This window comes from Simochromis diagramma, unplaced genomic scaffold (assembly GCF_900408965.1).
Source record: "Simochromis diagramma unplaced genomic scaffold, fSimDia1.1 OVJJ01000550.1, whole genome shotgun sequence".
Classification (NCBI taxonomy): Eukaryota; Metazoa; Chordata; class Actinopteri; order Cichliformes; family Cichlidae; genus Simochromis; species Simochromis diagramma.
Window position 1 is genome coordinate 24,163 of NW_024387331.1, and position 20,146 is coordinate 44,308.

At 39.3% G+C, this 20,146-nt stretch overlaps 2 long non-coding RNA genes across 3 annotated transcripts; one reads left to right on the forward strand and one right to left on the reverse strand.

The window, feature by feature from the left end:
• Window positions 1–17,452: 17,452 nt before the first annotated feature.
• Window positions 17,453–20,146, reverse strand: LOC120717996. 2 transcript variants are annotated; one of them, XR_005692331.1, is made up of 3 exons: window positions 19,917–20,146; window positions 19,730–19,781; window positions 17,453–17,738 (listed from the first exon to the last, which is right to left on the reverse strand). It is a non-coding gene; the product is annotated as an uncharacterized LOC120717996 (long non-coding RNA). The 2 variants fall into 2 exon arrangements; XR_005692330.1 differs by having other exon boundaries at window positions 19,730–20,146.
• LOC120717997 lies at window positions 18,104–18,995 on the forward strand. The gene is made up of 2 exons (XR_005692332.1): window positions 18,104–18,666; window positions 18,747–18,995. It is a non-coding gene; the product is annotated as an uncharacterized LOC120717997 (long non-coding RNA).

Below are 20,146 nucleotides of genomic sequence, written 5' to 3' on the forward strand. Positions count from 1 at the left end.
CATCAAATATACAGATATTTACAAACTCTTCAGATAAAAACACAAACACTTTTTTAATTGTAACATCAAATCAGACTAAATGTTTATTTTTTTAGATTGATAAATATAAAAAACATATTTGTTAACTTTAAGAGTAAAGAGAGAAACTATATGTATTTCTTAATTGCAAATGGCACCAAATTGTATTCAAACTTGAGCCACACTTATGGAGCTCCACAGTTCTTTTCCTGGTGTTTTGGTTGACATCTCTTGATTTTCCCATGTCACAGAAACAGGCTCTGTGTTTTGCCTTATATGCATCCACAGCTGTGCCACCAGTTTACTCACATGGACTCTACTAACCAATCAGAAGCTTCTGCAGCTCAGAATGGAATCGTCTGGAGTTTTCTTATTAATTAACAATAAACTTAGTGTATATGTACTCATAAATTTGATCAAAGTGATAAAAAATAGAAGCTCTGTCTCTCTTTATTCTGACATTTAACTAATTAAAAATATATTTCAATATGTATCTAAAACAAAAGTTTACTCTAAATTGATGTTGTACAGTAAAAATGTTTTATGTTTTCTCCCTAAAGTGTAAATATCTGGTTTCAACTGTGAATATACTGCTGTGTACTGAAATCCCTCTTGTTTTGCATAGAAATATACTGAACAACATACAAAGCATAATATATAAAATAACATTTACCTGAGTTTTTTCTTTGAAAAAAGCCTCTAATGACCATTCTTATATTTCAGTACATAACTGAAACCGATTTAGTCGGGGAGGGTAAGAACTGAAAATATGAAATAAACACACGTAAGCCAAGACTCTCTAAAAAAATAGCATTTGTTCGGCTTTTCATTTCGCCATTTGTTGATTCACTTGAAGAGCGAGTAACGTAATATTGGTCAAGTGATCAGTTTGATATCAATCTTTCATGATGCACCGTCATATTTACATTATTTGTACAGTACGAATGATTTGCTTTGGTACCTGCTCAAACTTAAGCTCTCCTTAGTATGGCTGGCTCCGTCTCTCCAACGGCGCACTCACGGGCAGCAGCTGCCCCGCCCCCTCGCTCAGTCGCTTAGTGCCTGAGCTTGGATCATACCAATATCAGGGGGGGATCCACGCACAGTCGTAAATTCCCACAGTGTGCACTATGTGCTTCGAATATTGTGTGTACTTTTTGTTTTATACAGTTGTCAGCCAGGCATCTAACTATGAAAAAATTACACTTCAAAATACCCCGGGCTTCTGACAAAACAACCCGGGCTTAAGCCCAGTAAGCCACCCCCACGCTCCGCCCCTGGTGTGAACTGCAATATCACAGTCAGCACAAAGGAATGGAAGAGGCAGGCAGTCCAGGCACCTCACAACTACTTGTTTGCCACACTGACACACACGGTGTGACTGTGGATCCAGAGTAGCTAACATATTGTCTATAAGACAAGGCCTGGCCTCTTTCCACTTTTGCAAGGACACCATGTTTCTGATCTCCCAGTGAGTAGCAGCTGACTCAGACGACGTCTCACAAGTCATGGCTGCGTCCTCTTCTCCTTCCTCCAACCACTGAAGGAGCTCCTGACGAAGCACCTCAGTTCCACACACTAACAGAAAAAAAAGAAAGAAACTCTTCCACAAAGTGAAAAACATTCTGGGCAGTATGTTTCTTAGGACTGCACAAAAGCCCTGCCTAACTCAACTATAACAACAAATATAAAAGTAAAGGAATCACAATATATACAAGAAGGTAAAGTACCTTTTGTTGGGTTGACACTGGCAACATAACTAGGTTCTTCACGTGGACACTGATGCTGATCTGCAGACACTGGGGGGAAAAAGAGATCGAAGAATATTTACTTACTGAAATTCTTTGGTGAAAACAAGTTGTGAGATAAAATCAATGGTTGTGTGAACACTGACCACGTGGCAACTAGTACTTCGACTGGATGATGGTCTTTGAGGAATAAAATCTCCCTGTCTGTCATGTTTTTTCCAGCGCACTGGTCTTGGCTGAGGTTCACTCTGTGCATCATTCTACGCAATTAACAAGAAAAAATGCAACACCTAAAATACAGTCCATGATTAAAGCAAAGATTATCAAACATCTTAAGTTAACCAACTTAATTTCACATAAACTTACATACACATATTTAAAATTTTTAAAAATATATATATATATATCAAATAATATAACGTTCACTATGTACAATAAATTAGACAAGTGTGTTCCCTCTTTAACAATTGTTTGTTGTACATCACATTAAAAAAATGTTACCTGCATGTCTTGAAGGAGTTTGTCAGCAGCTTGACGCTCTTCCTCCAGCTCGGGATCCTCTGAATCACTCATTTTCAAACTAAAGAGGAAAGAGATTTTTGCAGAACTCAGTGACATGAACACATAACTAACGCAATTCAAATGCTTTTCAGTCTTGACACTCTGGTTATCAGAATCAGAATCAGAATACTTTATTCATCCCGAGGGAAATTAGGGTTACAGCATGCAGCACGCTAATGGCGCATGCGCACTCACAAAGGAACCTTCTGACCAACTTTACACAAACATCACATTGGGCAGACATGTCAGAAGGTAGGCTGATAGGAAAAAACAACGAAAATACACTACATGAGGTAAGAGGAGGAGAAAAAAAAAACTCCACTCAGACTGAGCTCCTAGTGGGAGAACAGTTTGATAACAGAAAAAAACACCTCAGCACAAAAGCACATGACTCTCAATACACCATAGAAACACGAGACAAGCAACAGGGGCGGGTAAAGGGTAAGAGAGAGCCGGCGTAGACAGCGCATCCGGTCCTGCAGCATCTGTGCTGGTCCAGTTGACTGCTATCTTCCCCGGTAGGGCACAAGCATCGAAGGCGTTGGAAAGGGAGGGGGGATGAGTGAGTGCTTATCAGTGTAAGTGTGTGTGTGTGCGTGTCCATAGTTTAGCTGAGACAGTGTCCTTCGGCCTATCAGGCTAAGTAAACAGTCCTCCAGCCAATCCAGGTGTCCTTGCATGGGATGGGAAGAATAGCCGTAACACAGTCGTTATCAGGGAGTGATTGTTCGGCTCCAGCCTTGGGCAGCTGGCGCCGTTATGGGGGTCCGCAATCTCAATGTTGATTTTGTAAATTTCCATGCGAGCAGCCCAGGAGAATTTTTGGCTGCCCTAACACTCCGACACTGGCCTCTCGATCTCCCGTTGGAGAGCCACGATCCTCCCCATGATGTTATCCAGCTTCTGTTCCATGGTGTTGCTATTCTTTTGATTCTGAGACCTCACAGCTGCAGTGATCCGTTCCGTGATGTCGTCCAACTGTCGCTCAAGGGTCTCATTTTGAGCAGGCCTCTCTCTGATGTATCCCCCCATACGCTCAATGTTGTTGCTTTGAGCCTGTAAGCTGTAAGCATCTCCAAGGTGTTGACCATATTACGTTCGTTGTGAGAGGTCGCGCCTCGTCTCATCTCTTCAATTCCAGCAGGCAGCCTTGGGGGGGTTTGAACAGCCGGTTCCGCTCTCTTATTTCTCCAATAAACCAGGGCCAAGCCAGCTCCGATCAGCACGAACCCTGTTATCATGGTTCCGAATAGATAGATATCTTCAGCGTCCTCGATCGACAGTCCCGCCAGACACATGACCCTCCAGTTCTGCCACCCGTCCATCGTGTATCCGGCAGGGAAAGTCCCTCCAGGGCACTCAGGCTCTCCCGAGCCCAGACTTCTCGTTGAGAAAAGGGTGTCAATAGCATTCAGAGACCAGTTGATCAAATCCGTAATTCTCTTTTAGGTTTTAGAGAACGACCGTGTGAGTCTATTCCAGGGAAAGTAATGCACACGAAACAGACAAGGACATAGAGGCTAAGCAGGGAAGATAAGGGTGAGGAGGAGAGGAGAAAAGTGCGACCGCCTTCGCTGAGAGCCAACGTTAGCAATTAACGTTAGCATCATCAGTTTGTAAAGAGCTAGCAGAACTCTTAGCGCAAAAACTGCTTTACACACCATGTGAGGCCATTTTGCAACACACAAGTGCTTTAATGTTTGTAATAGATTTAATCCATCGTTGGATTAAATGGCTAATGCTGCAGTAGCCACGTGTAGTCGTTACCATGCTCTACCTAGCAAGCATGCTGACGGTAGCTGTAGCCATTTTTAAATGACTTAAATCGTTTCCGAGATCAGTCATCTCTGTTTGTTTGAAGCTTTTATGAAAAACAAACTTTGAAACACACGTCAAGCTATTATTCTAAATATATGACTACTTTGTAGTCATGTATTTTTTACATACCTGCATGAGAATTAATCAATTCCGCCTCCTTTTTCTTATTCTTATAAACGGGTCTCTCCGTTCTCTCCTTTGCTTACACATGTTGCGTCTGATTGGTTGGAGCCGAGCGCATCCAAAACTAACAGGAATGGTGAATAAAACTATAAATGTGTTTTACGTGTGAAATAAAAATAATAAACCCAACCAAGGTTTATGTACATTAAATCTACGCACTCTCAGATCGTGAATCAATTTGGAAAACACTGTGTGATGGCCACAACATGAAGCGATTTTATTGTTGAATTATCAGTGACACTTTCATGTGTTTTTGTTGAGAAATGTTAACGATGTCATTCAAAGAAAGCTTTGAATTAGGGAGAAAAACACGTCGGGGGAGAGGTTCCCCGGTTCTCCAGTTAGATCGTGCTTCACGGCGTCATGTTTCGTCATGTTATTATTGGAGCCTCTGCTCGAAGCGTGTCTTATCGCTGCGAGCGGGTTCATATTGGAATGAATTGACAACCCACAGCGTCTCATAAAAACATGGAATGGTACCTTTAGCGTCAGCATGAGAAGTTAAGGGACGTGGAAAATCGTCAGTATTTTAAGCGTCGGGAGTGAGAACGGGTTGTTTATACACTTTCCTCAGACAGGCACAAACATTTTCACACTTTTTTTCTTTTGTTTAAACACTCTTAAAGTTCAAACCTTCATAGAAACATAAGTCCAGTATTATACAATGAAACCGTGCAAAACGTTTCGTCGGCATTGTTGTGTTTGTCGGGGAGAAAACATACAAACATACAGTGCAGCACTTCAGAGTTACACTGCTAGCGATCGAAGATTTATATAAATTCGACAAACTAAACTCCTTCTGTGCTGTACAGCAGCGGTCTCCAACCTTTTTTGCACCACGGTCCAGTTTGATTTGTCAGACAATATTTTCACAGAGCGGCCTTTAAGGTGTCGCAGATAAATACAACAAAATAAAATGATAGAGACAAAGACAAAAATGGTGGTATTTTGTAAATCACTGTGTGATTGTGTAACTTTATTAGCAGCGTCCTCCTGAAATGCACCAACAACATTGAGAGTAACATCCTCCTCTCTGCTTCTTAATTAATGCTCTCTGGTCGCTATGGTAACGGTAAAATAGTTCTTTCAAAATAAGACACATGACCACAACACGGGAAAAGACCCAGGGAACCCGACTTAACGATTAAAAACCCTGAAAACCATACACTTCACACCCGAGCCTCAACTCTCGCGGCGCGGTACCAAACGGGCCCGGGTGTTGGTGACCGCTGCCGTGCAGAAGACAAAGCACTAGATTGATTGACAATGGTCTACAGCAATCAGAACGCACAACACAATGTGCTGTTAAAGAAAAAAAAAAATCAGCGAAACAGCGAGTCTGCGAAAGGTGAACCGCGTTACAGTGAGGGACCACTGTACAATAATGTCCAGTAGCACTGCTGATATATGAAATGGTGAGTTTTGAGGTTGTCTTCAAACAAGTGCATTGTACTAGAAAAGGGTGTTTGAAGGATTAAAAATGTAAAAAGTAATGACTATTTTATATTTCAGAAAAAACTTTATGCAGAAAAAGTAGCAAAGAAAAAAAACATAACACATGGACACTTTTGGCCACGAACAAGCTGAAGGGATGGTGATTTTTTTTAATGAACCCAAATTGTTTAAAAAAAACACTTAGAATCAAATTTATTTATCAGCAGCATCAATAGTAACAAAAATACAATTTAGTTTTCGCTGTCAAAGTCGATTTAACTGAAGTGACGTGTTTCCGGTCGCAATATGGTGCTCCCCTGTGGCTGCAGCCAGATGCTCTTGTGCCATCAATGTTTTTTTTTTTTTTTTTTTTTATTAGTAAGATTAACATACAAACAAAATGCACCATATATTACACATTCAGAGAATAAACATTCCTTACATATTTGCAACTTTCATACATAGGAAAAAGAAAATATAAAGATGGGGTCACATAATTTAACAGATTATTAACTCACTAAATCAAAACCTTCCACAAAGGAAACAAAAAAAGTAGCCTTTTTCTTTTTAACTAAAGTCAAAGATTTAACCAACAGGTTTAAGTCATTTTTCCAGTAAGCTAGTGTTGGTTTGGTCTTAAAAAAACGACATTTATGTATAAATTGCTTGCACAAGATTAATAACACATTAACACCATAATTAGCTTTCTTTTCTTTCAAAAACACTCCAAACATTATCATATTTAAGGTAAATGGGGTAATTTGAATCCCACTGGAATAAAGCCAGGTATGAAAATCCAACCAAAATATTTGTATAAAATTGCACAAAAAGAATAGATGGTCCAAATCCTCCTCTTCTGTTTCACAAAATACACAATTACCAGTTTTTATTTTGAATCTATCACCAAGGAGTCTATTTGTTGGGTAAATTTTATTCAAAATTTTAAATTGGACTTCTTTCCCTTTAGGAGGGATAGGGAAGGTGATATAATCAGTTCTTATTTTTTCAATTTCTTCCCTTTGGAAATCTTTTAAATATGTAATTACGTCTAAGTAAATTTGGAGAATAAAGACTCCTTAATGAAGATCTTAGAAACTTATTATTGCATTTAACATCACAAAATCGAATACCATCTATATATAATTGCCTTAACTTGGGGGATATGTCAGAATATATTATATCATTTACAACTATGTTTTTAAGTGACAATGGAATGGATTTTATGACCCGATTAAATTTACTTTTAGAACATTGGATATTAAACTCTTGGCAAAAATCTTGATGTCCTAGAACATGTCCTTCCTCATCTACAAAATGGGCAATTCCCCAAACACCTTTTGATAACCAATGTTGAATAAAAATAGATTTTCTGTTCATCAGTATATCTATTGTTCCAAATTGGGCTATTATATGGAGTGAAATTATGTTTAAATAACATTTTCCAATAAACAAGGACCTGTTTATGGAATTCAGAGAGTTTAACAGGTAGCTTAGTAATTTCAAAGTCACACTTTAGGAGAAAATCGATACCCCCCAATGTGTCAAAGACCTTACTTGGTATAAAAAACCAAATGGAGTGTGGATTATTTAGGAAGGATTTTAACCATTTATTTGATTGATTTGATTTTGATTTTGATTTTATTGATTAGCATTCAAATTCAAATCTCAGTGAAAACAGTGAAAAAAACAAACAAACAAACAAAAAAAAAACAGTGAAAACAGAACAAAAATCTACCATAAAGAAAGAAAGCATGAGACAAGGCTAATCAAAAGGTATTGGCTGAAGCATTTGCTTATTACGCCAACCCTTTTCACAAAATATCTTTTTGTATGCAGCTCCTGTACACAGGGCTCAAAGAAAATAATAAAACAAAGCAAAAACCAACCAACCAACCAAACAAACAAACAAACAAACAAACAAACAAACAAACAAAAAAACAAAGAAAAAAAAACTTTCCACCTTAGATAAGTAACTACATCAAAGCAAAAGAATCAAGAGGTTGTTTTTTTTTTCTCCTTTTTGCTCTTTTCATTCTTGATTTATATATTTTTCTATTACTCTATTTTTAAACATGTTTTTAAACAAGGAAAATGAACTACACCTTTTTAAATCACTGTCATAACTATTCCACAGGTTAACTCCTCTAACAGAAACACATCTCTGCTTTATATTTGTCCTTATCTTGTTTTTTTTAAAGAAATCTGTTCCCCTTAAGTCATATTGACTCTCTCTGACTTTGAACAGCTTCTGAGTACTGGGGCAAAGCAAGTTATTTTGTGCTTTATACATTATCTGTGCCATTTTATATTCAACTAAATCATAAAATTTCAGGGTATTCAGATTAATAAACATTTAAGTTTAAGCTACATTTAAGTTTCAAAACACCATTCATTATATCAAAGTCAATTGTGTTTCCACCGCCTTCAATGTATGGTTTAACCAAATCATCTTTAGATATATAATGGCACTTATTGCTCCAAATAAAAGTAAAATTCAAGCTATTAATTGTTTTAATAACTTTATTTGATATTGATAAAGAGTAAGCTGGATATATAAATCTAGATAAACTATGCATTTTGGTTAATAATATTCTTCCAAAAATGGTGATGTCTCTTTGTAACCACTTATTTAAGATTGTCTTACATTTGTCAACATTATCTGAAATATTTACTTTTTCTAAGACTTTGTGATCTTTTGAAATTGTGATGCCCAAATATTTTACCTCCTTCTTCACCTTTATACCGTACAGTAATCAGTGATGCCGGTAACGCGTTGCTTAGTAACGCGTTACTCCGAATATGACCACTTTTTCAGTAACGACTAATCTAACGCGTTACTATTTCCATAACAGTAGTCAGATTAAAGTTACTTGTCCAAACCACTGTGCGTTACTATTTTTTTAAGCAAAAAGATTTGGTTTCTTCTTTTCGTCTCAGCGGATGACAAACGCATACGTGTCGTGAAACGTCACATAAGCGACAGGTCACGTTTCCCGCTCACAAGCAGCCAGCGACGTAAAAAAGTGTAAACAACAATAGAGGGAGAGAGATGTTCATTCTTTAGCTGGAAATGTGGTCACTATTTTGAGTTTCTGTTAACTAAAGATTTAAATATTAAGGTTCGTTGTACACTCTGTGTTGGCGAAAAAGTGTTATCTACCTTCAAAAACACTACGTCAAACTTAAAGAAACATTTGGAGTCGCAGCACAGCACAGTCAAACTCACAGAGAGAGTCCCACCAAGTGGTCCGAAGCAGAGAGCCGTGACTTCCGCAGAAGGTCCTACACCCCCCAAACAACAAAAGTTGGACTTTGGTGCAAAACCAGTAAGTGATGAAGAATTGATGAAGTTGGCCGCGCAGTATATTGTAGAAGAAATGCTACCTATAAACACTGTTGACTCGCCCTCGTTTCGTGCCATAATAAAAAAGATCCCTACTTCTGTTAATGCCGAGCTGCCTCACCGAACAACTTTTACTTCTTACTTGGAGAAGGAGTTTACAGAAATGGAGAGAAATTTGAAGGCCACACTGAATGAGATTGACTTTGTTTCAACTACCGCGGATATTTGGACTGCTAACAACAGAAGCTATATGGGAGTAATGCTCCACTGGATCAGTAGAACCACATTAGAGCGTCACAAGGTTGCATTAGCATGTAGGCGAATTCGTGGTAGACACACGTATGATGTCATTGGTACAGAAATCGAAAACATCCACTCCTCTTATGGATTACTCAACAAAGTAGTTGCAACAGTTACTGATAATGGATCCAACTTTGTTAAGGCGTTTCAAGTTTATCATCCTGTCACGGAGTCCGATGATGAGACGGAGGAGGAAGAGTCCAGCCCCAAAGACGATGATGTCACTTTTTCTGATCTGTCAGAAATCCTCTCGGCTGAGAATGAAAGTGATGGTCAGCTTCGCACACCATCAACATAATTTGCACAAGTGATGTGGAGAAACATTTAACAACCAATGCAGAGAGCAGGGCTGTGTATAGGAGCAGCACAGCAAAATGCACAGCTCTTTGGACCAAATCGAGTAGATCTACACTTGCATCAGAAACAGTGGAAGAAATCAGCAAAAGAAAGCTCCTAATACCAACATCCACAAGGTGGAATTCCTTTTTTGATGCTGTAAAGAGAATTGCAGAAATCCCCATGGGTGAGCTGAATACTCTGTGCACAAAGCTAGGACTGAAGTGCTTCAAAGATCAAGAATACCAGTTCCTGCATGAGTACTGCATGGCCATGAAACCTCTGACTGCAGCACTGGACATTTTACAAGGCGACTGTCCATATGGAACTTTACTACCAACACTTGAAGTTCTGATGCAGAAGACCCAGGCTGTGAAGATGACCTCTCCAGGATGACTGCAGGCTTTCCAGATGCCATTGTACAGGTACGCTCTATCTTGAAATTAGTCAGATTTTTTGCTTCATACAATTCACAAACATGGAACAGAATATTAATTATCATTGAAAAATAAGATTAAAACAATTAAAATGTTTACAAGTAACCTAAAACAAAATAAATCCATAATACTGATCTCATATTAGGCATGGTTTGCAAATAATTCAATAACATAATAAATTGTAGGCATAAAAATATCAATTATGTTTTTTAGGCTATTCAGACTCGTTTCGCCGGTGTGCTGGATGACAAAGATGCCCTTCTTGCAGCTGCCAGTTGTCCAAAATTCAAACTCCGATGGCTGAGAGATGCAGGAAGGAGGGAGCGAGTAAAACAGCTTCTGACAGCAGAGTGTTGCACCACTGCTCCTCTGGCAAAAAACCCTGCCAGTGTGCCCAGTGCTACTACATCTAGCAGCCAAGGTGAGATGGACTTTTTCACTTTTGAGGCAGAGCCAGAGGAGGAGACCTATTCTGCAGAAAAAGAAGTCATGGACTACCTGATGTCAGGCTACGACCTTCAGATTCTGCATAAATTTTCAAGCATAAAGACAATTTTTTTAAAGTATAACACTCCAACCCCATCAAGTGCTCCTGTGGAGCGACTTTTTAGTCTGGGAGGTTTGGTGCTCACGCCTAAAAGAAATCGACTTTCTGACAAAAGGTTTGAGAAGCTTCTGTTAATGAGGTACAACCACTGGTTTACTCGCTCCACTCTACTGTTTCCCCCATAACATGCGATGACAACATATACTGAAAAAACAGAGAATGGGGAATCCAATTTAAATAATTCAATTACTTGTAAATAGTTAAGTTTATCAAAGTCACTTAATAAACTTATTAAAGTTTTCAAGTTGATTAACTTAAAACAATTACCTGCAAGGAAGTAAAGCAATTTAAGTTGGACCTGCAGTCTCTTTTTTTTTTTTTTTTCATAAGATTAGTCCAAAGTTACAAAAGCGGACAATAGTGCTTACATGTGGATGGTATAAAAAGTATCTTAAGGGAAGTCAAGAAAGACTCTTTGTTTGTTTGTTTGTTTTTTTATAAAAAAGTATTTATGTTAAGTGAAGTAACAAAACTGTCTTTATTTTCATACAAACAAGTATTTCTGTCAGGAAAAAAGTTAAGTTCAACTTCAAATGTCAGGAGATATATTGTTGACATTACTGTTAAAATACACTTCCAATAAAGTGAGTATTGGCAAAATCGGTTGATGTTTTTATGTTGAGGCAGTGGGGAGTGTTATTGGCAGCTTCTGAAAGTAACTAATAAAGTAACTAGTAATCTAACTTAGTTACTTTAAAAATAAAGTAATCAGTAAAGTAACTAAGTTACTTTTGGAAGGAGTAATCAGTAGTCCGTAATATATTACTTTTTCAAAGTAACTGTGGCAACACTGACAGTAATTGTGAATGACACTCCTTTAATGCCAATAGTTCACATTTATTTAAATTTAACTTTAAGCCTGAAGCCTTGTGCCATCAATGTGGATTGTCAGGACTGAGAGACCTCTTCCCTCTGACCCCTCCCCAAACCCTCAAACCCTCCTACCCACCTCGACATACAAACTCTGTGTGGCTTCGTGTTCTGTTGATGTTTACATGATCGAAATAACTTGAACACAAACACAAACAAACAAAGAGGAAGACCGCACCGGAAGGAAAACACTACAAGTCCCAGCATCCTCTGTGTTTAGGGAGCAGCAGTGAAAGTGAAAGCATTGAGCCTCCGTTCAGAGCAGCAGGAGGAGGAAGGTGGAGCTGAGGCAGGTGAGTGTTTACATGAATATGTTTCTTCTTATGACATAAAATAATTCCACGCTGTTCGTGTCTGTGGGTGAAATGTGAGGCCGGTCGGCTCCTCTGAGCGCTGGTTTCCTGTAAATAGAGAGGAAGTGAGTTTAGCTGAGCCTCCGTTTAGTGTGAGAGAGCAGGAGGAGAGTGAGAGCTGTGCTGAGGCAGGGTGAGTGTTAACACCGCTCTGACATTACTGTGTCTCTGTGGCGGGAACAACAGGCTCCGTCAGTGGAGGCAAAAATAATCAGACTTTGGTTTTTCAAAGGAAACAACTTTATGTCGGAAGTTCCCGCACGCTCATTGGATAACGAGGTGTCAATCTCGAGCTATTAGCCAATGAGCGTGCGGATTCACAGAAAGACCCGCCTTTATAACGGGACTTTAAAAACTACAATGGCGACAAAAACTCCGTGAGTGGAGTTCAGGGTGACGTTATGAAACTGTGACGTTTGAGCCACTTCCTGTTCTCAGTCCCAGCGTCCTGATCACCGACGTTTCTGTTGCTCTGATATCTGATATTGATTATATTGGTAAACAGGCTGTAGCATAAACATCAGGGCCCTGTTTCAGGAAGCCGGTTTAGTGGAAAAACTGAGTAAGTATACCCTGAGTTAACGAAAACTCTGGGTTTTCGGTTTCACAAAGCGAGTTCAGATGAAGCCTCAGTGAGTCACCATGACGACACACTCCGTGAAGCTAACCTGCCCCCTAGCAGGTTTACTACAACTAACCCTGACTGTCTCCGCCCCTTTGTCGGAAACCTGACAGTAGGAAGTGTCAGACATGGCGTGCCCCTGCCTTGAAGAGCCAGTAGATCGTGAAGCCCGAATTCTCTGCAGAGCTCTCCGCCGGGAGAGAGTGATTAGAGCGCGTTTGGACATTTTATCATTTCCTGATGATTTTCTGTGCGAACGTTACCGTTTCTCAGCACAATCTATAAGTTATTTGGATAACATCCTCAGGCCATATATTACGCATGTGACACATCGCGGACATTCTCTCAGTTCATTACATATTATTTGTATTGCACTTCGGTTTTTTGCAAACGGGAGCTTTCTGTATAATATTGGTGACGCTGAGCACGTTTCCAAGGCTACCGTCTGTCGGGCAGTCAGGAATGTTCCAGTTGCACTGAAACGTCTCCTGTACTCGTCTGTGGTGTTCCCCGGTCACAGACCCACAAGATTTATCAAAGAGGGATTCCACAAAATTGCAGGTATCAGGATGACCAAAACTTAATTTATGATGTGGTGATACTTGGACTACTACTTAAATTTTACATTTATTTTCAGGGTTCCCAGGCGTGATTGGCTGTATAGATGGCACTCACATTCCAATCATTGCTCCTTCAGTAAATGAAGGAGACTATGTGAACAGGAAGTCTTTCCACAGCATTAATGTACAGGTACATAGCTCCCTGTAGCATTTCAAACTAACAAATTATTTCATTATAGTAATGGATGCTAATTTGTGTTCTCTGCACTGTGAAGATCATATGTGATGCTGCCAACATTATCACAAATGTGGAAGCCAAGTGGCCAGGCTGTGGCCAGGCCATGTCTGAAATATCTTACTTACTAACTACATCCACTTCCTTGCTTGAAATGAAAAAGGAAATAACATGAAATGAAACTACTGTTTTTATCAATAAATGTCAGCAACAAAGGACCTAGACTCATGTGTGTTGATTTCTCCCCCAATCCCCTCCCTCCAGAATTCCTAGGTAACGACCCAATATACATATGAATGACTAGCCAATTTAGCTTCCACTTCCAGCATTTGACTGCTCTCCGGCTTTTAAAGGTAGAAACGCAAAATGATGACTCCGCGGGGGTCTAAGGTAGAAGCCTTCTTGACTTGACTGCTCTCCGGCTTTTAAAGGTAGAACGGTAGAAGCTGGGAATTCCAGTGTTAAATTAACACTCACGCATTGACTCTGTCGGCTATGTTTTGCCATGCATGCTCCCTTTCTTTTGCAGCTGAGGCTGTGTTACTTTTTTCCGCGGAATTTGCATGTTATCAGCATATGGCTGCCATCAGAATTTCGCCGTCAAGCGCTGTAAAATACATTGACCGCGCCTTCTTTCCCTCCGTCTCCATGGTCACTCGCTTAATCTGTGCTCCGCTTATCAGGGCTTTATGTATCCTCGTGCGCGTGCTTAACTTGGGGTTAAAGCAACTCCGCGTTGATTGAACTACTTGTTATCAGCCTTTCTGAAACCGAATATTCCGAGTTGGACAGTTCGGGGTTACTCAACCCTGAGTATCGTTTTTCACTCTGAGTTTTCTAAACCGGCTTCCTGAAACAGGGCCCAGTTTGCAGTCGCTGAAAATAATTACACCTTTGGGAATGACATGGAAATGCTCCCACACTAAAGATTGGGTTTTGTTTTGGGGATTTTCCATCTTAATTTATCTGTCTTATTTGGCTACATCTACGACACTGCTATGCTCTCTCTTGCCTATGTTTTCGTGGCTGCTGCTATCTGTATTTTAATATATATATATATGCAATGAAAATTCCCGTCTCGCCCCTCCCGGCAGTCTGTATACTTTAAGCTCGGGTAGTTTTTACACAGGATACGGGAGGATTATTGAGAAGAACCTAAGCAAACACATGACAAGTTTTCAACAGGAATGAATGACAGTAAAAATGTTACCTCACAGATCGTTTTCATGCCATCAGTAATGAGCTGGTTTCAGCTGGACTGGCCACACTCAAATGGCAAAGAAGGTTGTGTAGCCTTTGCAGAGAAGATGAAATGCATTCATGTAAATCAAAATGCATCTTTTAATTGAGGTAGAGGTTTGTCAGAGATATTAATCTCATAATGTACCTTTGTCCCAGCTGATTACCTTCATTAAACAGCAGGTTGCAAAAACCTCTTGTGTACCTCTTTTCAACCACTGGGAGGCGCTAGAGCTTCATTCCTTTCACACTAAGGCAGCGGTAGGGAACTCCAGGCCTCGAGGGCCGGTGTCCCTGCAGGTTTTAGACGTTCCCTACCCCTGCACTAAGGCCTTTGAAATCTTCATTAACACTGAGCTTGAAATTTCTATCAGTCGAATGCAAAGGAGTCCTGTGGTTGTAGGACAGAGGTAGGGAACGTTAATCTGCCATCATTTAGATTATATGACAACAACCTTAAAATCTGAAGTCTCAGAAATCTGCTTCATGTACAAGTTCCTCCAATAATCAGGGCTAATATCACCAAATTGTACATAAACAGACTTTTACATGTTAAATATTTCTCAAATATGGGGAAAAAAACAATATAAAATACTATATTATTAACAAAATATCTTAAGATACAGCTACAAATTGCTTGAAACATTTGCAATGAAATATATAAAACAGCTTTATTGTCAGTGAGGACAAAGTTATAGTGATGCTGTGCTGGAGTGTTCAAAAGAAGACAGAGACATGAAGTATAAATATTGTATAATATTAAATATAAGAAAGAACAAAGTTATAAAAACATTAAGAATTGAAATCTGCAACAATATTCACATAAAGTGTAAAATACAGAGTTAACTGTTTAATAGGTAAAGTTTAGGTCTTGCAGTCGAACAATGATCCCAAACACAGCAGCAAATCTACAGCAGAATAGCTGAAAAGCAAAGTCCAGTCAAAGTCCAGACCTCAACCTGGGACATTCAGAGAGCTGTGCTTAAATAAATGCCCACAAAGCTCAAAGAACTGAAGCAACGTTGTAATGAAGAGTGGGCCAACATTCCTCCACAACAATATGAGAGACTGATAAAGTCAAGCAGAAAACAATTAGCTCACATTTGTGCTGCTAGAAGTGTTTCTAGTTATTCACAGGACTGTAGTTTGAATTTAAAGAAATGTGAAAGTGCACTGAAATTAACATAAAGTTATTGCAATTTTTAAAAAAAATCAAGAAATCTAAGAGGAAGAAACAATGTAAACCACACAATTTTTTTCCTTATATTCTCCACACGGCAATGCACATAACAGACATAAAATATTTGCATTTATCAATAGAAAATATACAATTTTTCCATAGTCATAGCCAGGCCCGATTACTGCCAAACCTGTGCTGAATCAATCACTTAAACAGGACCTGTCTGACAAAGTAGAGTAGACCAAAAGATCCTCAAAAACTACACATCATGGCGCAATCCAAGGAAATTCAGAAGCAAATAAGAAACAAAGTAATTGAGATCTCTCAGTCTGGAGATGCAACGTCAAGATGAACAGAATCCAGTTTCTGGGATCCTGAAGGAGAATGTCTGGCCATCTGTTCACGACCACAAGCTGAAGTGCACTTGATCCAAAGCACACCAACAAGTCCACCTCTAAGCAGCTTAAGTAAAACAAAATAAAGACTTTGGAATGGCTTAGCCAAAGTTCATACGTGAATCTGATTGAGGTGCTGTGACCTTGGAAAGGTGGTTCATACTCAAAAACCCTCCAGTGTGGCTGAATTACAACAATTTTGCAAAGATGAGTGGGCAGAAATTCTTCCAGCACCTCGTAAAGGACTCATTGCCAGTTATCCCAAACGCTTTATTGCAGATGTTTCTACTCAGGGTGGCCCAACCAGTTATTAGGTTTAGGGGGCAATCACTTTTTCCACACAGGGCCATAATAATGGCCGCCTTAATAATAAATGCCTTGATTTAGGAACTACTTTTAATGTTTACTTGTGCTATTTTGCAAAAAATAAAATCTCTGCAAAAACATCAAAACTGCTGACCATCTGACCTCAATATGAAATTATTAATCTTTTGACAAAAAACATTTAGATTTGTAAAAATAAAGAAACCATAGAGGAACAAACAATGTTGTTTGCTACGTTCTAACATGGCAATCTAAATAACAGTAATGCAAACATATATATTTATCAATAAAAACAGATCGCCTTTTCACTGTTACAAAAGTCAAGTACATCAATGTTTGTTCAGCTTTCATAAATGTAAGTTTATAAGTACATAGTACATTTTTTGGTAAAGTCCAACTTCTTTGAATACATGCAACACATTTCAGAACATTTGGGACAGAGACAACAAAAGACTGGAAATACTTCGTAAAAATCTGGTGAAACACTTTAAAGCCAGTGGGATTAAATGGGAAACATAAAATTTAATACTAGACAAAGACCGATTGAATCATGAAGCAAAGAATTAATAACTAAATCACAAGTAGAAAATGTTATGCAGATATTATTGGATAGATTTTGGTGTAGAAAAAAATGACAAGAAATGAAAAATGAAAGTTATCTGGTCTTTTTCTTTAAAGAGTAGCTGCAGAGCAGCAACACTGACAAAGACCATCATCACCAATACTGCAGCTAATACAATGATCCAGGAGGAAACTTGAAAAAGCAGGAAAAATGTGACACTGATCAAAATGAATACATCAATTATTGATCAAAGAGAAAATGCATACTAGCACAATGCATTGTTATTGCATCTCAGTTTCTCACCATCACTGATAATCTGACGTCTGCTGGACCTCAGGAATCGTCTCCATCACCTCTCTGTGAGGAGCAGAGAGCACTCGTGCTGCACATCCCACCTGTGTGCTGTGTTTACGTGAACCTGAGAGCACAGCTGTAGTGGTGACAGTGAATGTAGCGTTGGTGTTGGACACACTGACAGTGTTGTACTGTGAGAAGCTGAGGTCTTGTTGTGAGAGTGTTACAGTGGGAGCAGGTCGACCAGTGGCTGAACAGGAAACAACCCACTCTTCAGCAGAGTTTGACTCTCTGACATCAACAACAGGTTCATGCAGCTCTGTGAAGGATCAGGAGATATAAAATAAGGAGTATATTGTTAAAGATACATTGACTTCTAACACATGTAACGCATTAAGGTAAAATTTCTTACCATAAGGATGTGTTACACGATTTATAAACCCCAGTTTGTTAATTATTTGTTCATGATTCATAACTATATACTTAATTTTTTACAAATTAAGTGTTTTTGGTCAAATGGAATTTCTTTTTGGGAAATTTTAGCCCCTTTTAGCCCTCTGCCAAAATGTTTTAACCTTTCTGTCTCTAACAGTAAAACATGGTTCCTTTATCTTCTGTGTCTGGTGTGTTGGTCAGGATTAGCTAGCTTGGCAAAAAGTTCACATTAAACAATTGAAGTGTGTTACTGTGAGGTGTGTGTTCATACTATGAGTCACAGCTCGAGTTTTCTTGCGGGTGAAGGTTTTTCACCTCGCTGTCATTCTTGCATAAAAGTGTTTGACCCCTTCAGAAAAAAAAATGAAATTTGGGATTATTTTTTGTTTTGTTCATTGTGTGTATTTGTTTCTACTTTTTACTTTTTCTTTTACTGTGTACAGCACTTTGGTCAACCTGTGTTGTTTTTAGACATGGTTATTGATTGATTGATTGATTGATTGATATGTCTTTGATTAAAATACAGCCTACTCCACATCCTCCAAGTTACAGAGAAGAGGAACCATCTGGGGTGAACTTGTGCACTTGGTATTGGCTGTCATGGTCCCTGTGCCTCTCCGGCTCGCTCATGTTGGCCACAGGTTTGTTTTGTTTTCTCTCCTGCTTCCCTGGGTGGAGCTCATTGTGGGCTCTCACCCTTGGCCCACGTATCTGCGGTGATTTCTACACCTGTTGCTGATCAGGCGGCGTCCCCCTTGCCTATTTAACGCTGCGGCACGGAGTATTCGGCACTGGAATGTTGAACCTCCCATGTTCGTGCTCTCAGCTCTCCTAAGACAAACTCTCTCAGTGTTGTGTGGCGTATTGATCTAATTGGACTCTTTGTGTTTAGATCTCCCCGGAACTGGTGGCGGACCCTGACCTGTGATCCCTGTGTGTGTCAACATAAGTGGAAATTGGAGCGAGAGTGGCTGTGGAGAAGCGAGTGTGCGTAAGAAGAGGAGTGGCGGAGTTTGGGCCGAGTGGGGAGCGAGTGTGGATTCCTTCCCCTGGAGCCCTGAAGCCCTGCCCCATTCACTGTATATACACATCACTGTGGTTTCCCTTCTGTGTTAATAAATTGTCAACCCTTTGCTTGCCAGAACGCTGCCTGCGTCTGAATCCATCTGTTAGCCCTGACATTGGATACCTGGAAATCAGTGAAGGGACCATTAATGCTTAAACTTGTACACAGGTTTGAGAGCAACCACCCAAAAGCTTCTGCTAATAAACACTAGTCTGTGTTTGTGATGCAAATGTTTCTGGCTGTGTTCACAAACATTTAGTAAGGTGAGTGAGGAATATTAATACTTATTATTAGATCATTAGCAGACTGTAGAACTTGACTGCACGCCAAGGTGGCAGTTCAGCCATTTGATTCATGTTGCAGCAGCTCATGAGTGAATGAACATCGTGCAATAAAAGTACTTCTAGAAGTACATTTTTGCAAAAACGTACATTGTGGAGGAATGTAGGGAAGACACGAGGGAGCCCAATATTTTACTCAAACGTTAATCGCTGCATCACACAACTGAACATTCAAAGCGCCAAAACCTAACCCTCTCACTTCCCGTTACACTGGGTACGAGTGGAGCTACCTGGTGGTATGTACTTACATTTATTTAAATTTACTTGAGTAGGGTAGAGTCATGCTAATGACCTAATAATTTTATTCAGGTGTGTTGCAGCAGAGATACATTTAAAAGCTTCAGGACGCTGGCTCTCAAGGCCTGGAGTTTGACACCCCTGCTTTACACAAAGATGGGTTAAATCACAGTGCAAAGAATGAATGAATAAATGAAATATAAAAAATAAATAATTATTAAATAGTCTTACACATCAATGTCATTGGTTGACTTTTGAAGTATTTGAATCCTTATTGGGTTCCCTGAGTGACAGAAGGATTAAAACACTTTAAAATCAGTACTGAAAATATGTGCAGACATTACTAGATAGATTTAGGGTTAGAATCAATAAATCACTATCATGTTAATAAGATAAGACACATTACAAAACGACATACTAGAAAGTGAAAAGGTAACTTTTCTTCAAGCAGCATAGTGGAGCAACAGAAAAAGACAAACCCCAACACCAGCACTGCTGCAGCTATTACAGTGATTGAGGGAAAAAATGTGACGCTGACCAACAATAATACATCACTCATGAAGTACTGAAGTCATTGTTATTAGATCCCAGTCAAATTTACCCAAGTATCATCCGTCTCTAGTCTAGTCTGTGGTATACAGAAAGAGT